This window comes from Pimephales promelas, chromosome 10 (genome assembly GCF_988280905.1).
Source record: "Pimephales promelas chromosome 10, fPimPro1.hap1.1, whole genome shotgun sequence".
Lineage (NCBI taxonomy): Eukaryota > Metazoa > Chordata > Actinopteri > Cypriniformes > Leuciscidae > Pimephales > Pimephales promelas.
The window spans coordinates 15,388,107-15,392,136 of record NC_142778.1 but is presented as its reverse complement, the minus strand read 5'-3'; the positions used below and the strand labels follow the sequence as shown (position 1 = coordinate 15,392,136).

At 38.4% G+C, this 4,030-nt stretch overlaps 1 long non-coding RNA gene across 1 annotated transcript; it reads right to left on the bottom strand.

The window, feature by feature from the left end:
• Positions 1–383: 383 nt before the first annotated feature.
• On the bottom strand, positions 384–1,155 carry LOC148977343 (uncharacterized). Its single transcript, XR_016145431.1, has 3 exons — positions 990–1,155; positions 783–888; positions 384–525 (listed from the first exon to the last, which is right to left on the bottom strand). It is a non-coding gene; the product is annotated as an uncharacterized LOC148977343 (long non-coding RNA).
• Positions 1,156–4,030: the final 2,875 nt, after the last annotated feature.

Below are 4,030 nucleotides of genomic sequence, written 5' to 3'. Positions count from 1 at the left end.
AACACTAGACTAAAATGAACTATTTACAGTCAGAGAGTTTTTTATCTCTTAGGTGCAGGCCCGGCAGACGAAGCTCTTCACTCTCACACTCTTGTGAGCACAGTGCAGTGGAACCACCGTGAGCACACATCACAGCATATCTAAATGTTTTAATATACATATTTAGCATATACTCTTACAGTAAAACAATAATTTCAATGCAAATATCTTAAAATTATGTTTTACACACAGAATACAGTGCTATACTTACCCAGTCAGTTCCATTCTCCTTCTCCTCACAGATAAAACACAGGTCCATCAAGTCTTCTAACAATGATTCAAATATAGAAAATACAGTATAGTGTGATATTAAACACTACATTTAATTTGAAAACATGCTTACATTTAATATAAACTCATTGCAAGTCCAGAATTCTTACCTGTGTTTTTTAGGAGGCAGGTGGCTATTTCAAACCTGATTGTTTTGACTGCTTTTGCGGAGGAGGAAAAGTCTATCGTCTCCTCCTTCAAGATACATTCTGCAAACTATAAACAACAGACAATGTGGTTCAGAGGCAAATAGTTTTATAGTGTTACGTTTTAATAATTAATGTTACGTTTTATAATCGCTATAACTAGTAATCTTTTCAAATGTATTTTTTTTTATCAAACCTGTTGTGTGTGTGTGTGTGTGTGTGTGTGTGTGTGTGTGTGTGAGAGAGAGAGTGTGTGTGTGTTTCTGCCTCTTCAACATAATATAAAACAATGATACTGTATTAAGTGCACTTTGATTGTTTAGTTACTTTTAAGACAAAGGCCCCACAGGAACTGCTGTCTTTTTGCAGTGGGTGTGGTACTGTGTCACACATCCACCTTGATATGTGGACACCCCTTTGTCTCATGAATGATCTGAATGAAATGGAAAAGAAAACCATAAAAGTAGAACAGTCCTCTCACGTTTTCATGTTTTCAAGTTTCATGTTTCACGCAAGGTGCTATGTCTGGATTACCTTGTCACATCCCTACATCTCTTTACATTTGTTTTGCTCTCCCCCAATGGATTCAGGTATAAAGCCCTCCCCTCTTGTGGGATCACCTTAATGTGAAATTATTAAAATATTAGAACTCACAAAAACAAAGACAAGAAACAGCCTAACCACATCACATATAAACATAAGAAATGAGTAAACATCACACTGTAAAATGTAACTGCTGATCTTACTAATAAAAGTAAGTGATTATAACTTTTTTTGAATAGGTTTCTTAGCCTTACTGAGTTTAACTAGAAGTTTAGTTTTAGAAACATAACTGCATTAAAACACAAATTAGGTCATGAGAAAATAATATTACCGTCAGAGTCCAATGATTGCAGTCATTAATGATCCCAAGGATGTATTTATAGTCCTGGGGATCCAGCTGGAATAATTTAAAGTAACATCACATTTCTTACACGTTTTATAATACACTTTAGAAGAAGTAGGCTACACGTATCACATAATCTTTGTCATAATGGTCAGATGGACTATTTGGGTGTACCATGCTGATAGCTCTTGTCTCTTTACCCGAGTTTACAAAACATGCAGTTGCTGGTTCAATAAAAGATTTGGTAACACTTTACAATACGGGTGCACTAATATGCATTAATTCATGCTTAACTAATACACAAATAATCATGAGTTAATGTATAACTAATGGAGAACTAAACCATTAATTAACGATTACTGCATCAGCAACTAATAAAGAGTCTATATGATTAATAAATTAAGTAATACATGAATTGCTATTAATTCAATGTGTCATTGTGTATTAATTCCTTAATAACATATTTTATTAACTAATAGTGTAAATTAATGTGTTAATTACCACAATTAGTCAAAGCTATGCACTTCACCTTCCAGTTGTCTGCTTTAATTAATCATTAGCTAATGATTCGCAAAGGTATCATTATGTGTGATTTCAACAGGCGACATTTTAATGCTGTGAAAATCCCACTCCCCCTGGTAAACCCATATTAATAAAGTGACAATCCAATGATTTTGTGACCACACCATCTCCAAACCAAGATGTGGCAATAGCAGAAGTGTGGTGAGTCTGTCACCTTATACACCTCTAATTTACTTAATGAAGTTAAAGTGTAATTATTTTGAGGGAATACCCTGTGTTAACATTCCATAGCTTTGTATTAAACCCTTGGTTGCACTCAATCTTTATTTATTGTAATATGGCAACAGTGTTTCTTTGGGCACCTGACCGCAAAGCAAGTGCTCCAGCTGTTTTAATTGTAGATCCATAAAGCAATGCAAGATGTAAAATAGAAAGAATTATTGAAAATAATGCTTTGTAGGGCCCCAATGTGCCAGAAAATAACACTTATTTTTTTTTAAAAAGGAGTGTGAAAAAGTAGATACAATATTTTCGTGGTGTTGGGGAGACCAGGGACAGTTGTAACACTTTTTGCAATTTTTAGCAATACATCAAAAACCATTTATACTGGAATATCTAATTTGTTATATTATAAACTTCAATCCGTCAACTGCTAAAACAATGTATTAAAGTGGTTGTATGAAATATGTATAGGTTGCAAAATTAATTTCAACACAGTATCTCCACTGTTACAACCGTCCCAGTGTACAGGGACGGTTGTAACGTATGTCAGGGACGGTTGTAACATGTCTAAAATATAGGCTACATAATGAATTAATGATATAACCTACTCAAAATGGAAAATATTATGTATCAGTCATGTAATTGTGACTATTAATTTAATATTTTTGATTACCTTTTTCCATACTACATAACAAAAAAGAGGTGAAACCGTCAAATTTAATGCAAGAAAATTATTTAATGGGTAATGGGTTAACATCTTAAAGTTTAAACTCAAACATCTCAACAACCTCTCAACAACAGAGAGAGGGGGTGGGGGGCTCGGTAGGCCTAGTCCGAGTCACAGTTGTGGCAAGTGTAGGAATCCCTTCCATCTGTGCAGTCCTTGTGTGCCCAGGCTTTACAGGACCAGCACTGGAGCCAGACCTCCCCTGGCCTGGAGAAGCTTTCCAAGCACACAACGCAGAAATCATTTTCATCATCAGATGACTCCTGAATTTTCTGCTTCTTTGGTTTAGATTTTTTGTTTTTGCCAAAATTCATTTTTCTTTTAGGTGCACACCTGCTTTTCTCAGCCTCCAGTTGTTTTTTCATGGGACTATCTGTCAGGACAGCGGTTTCCCTTCTTTTCCTGCCCTTTGTCGTCTGCTTTCTTGGGCCAGCTTTTGGGTGTGGACGGATGGACACTGGTGAAAAAGTTGTGTTCATAGCAGAGGATGATGGCTCAGGCTCAGGATTGGACACTACACATGGTGTGACTAGGGATGATGCTCTAAGTGGCATGGAGGATGCCACCGTCGTCACATTGGGTGAGGGAGTTGTAGAGGAAGATGGAACCTCTGGTGTCATTGCTGGCAGTGGGCGGTCTGTGACTAGGGATGGTGCAAAGTCACTGTCACTGAAAATATCCCTATTAAAAGGCCAAATTCCAGTGCATGCAAACCCTGCCTGAATATTTGCCGGTGATGCAGCACGGGGAAGGGCAATCTTCACAATGCCTGGCAGATCATAAATGGTCATTGTGGCTCCTGGATGAGCTTTCATCCAGCTGTCACAGCAGCTGTATACGAGCCTCTTCAGGGGCCCATATACACTGCGATCCAAGGGCTGCAGCTTATGGGAACAGTGTGGGGGGAATGAGAGGAGGACGATGCCATGGCTCCTGCAAAAATCAATCCCCTCCACAGAAAGGTGGGAGGTATGGTTGTCCAGGATTAGCAGCACTTTTGACTCTAGTGAGGACTTGGTGTGAGTCTGGAAGTGCTTGAGGAAAACCAAAAAGTCCTCTCCTTGCATCCACCCTGACCCATTTGCTGTACCGATACAGCCAGGAGGGCCATTGCTGATAAAAGAAGGATGGATTTTTTTCCGGGGGAAGATGAACATTGGTGGGATGGAATTCCCCAGGGCATTCACTGCACAGGCAAGTGTGATGAGTGTCCCCCGT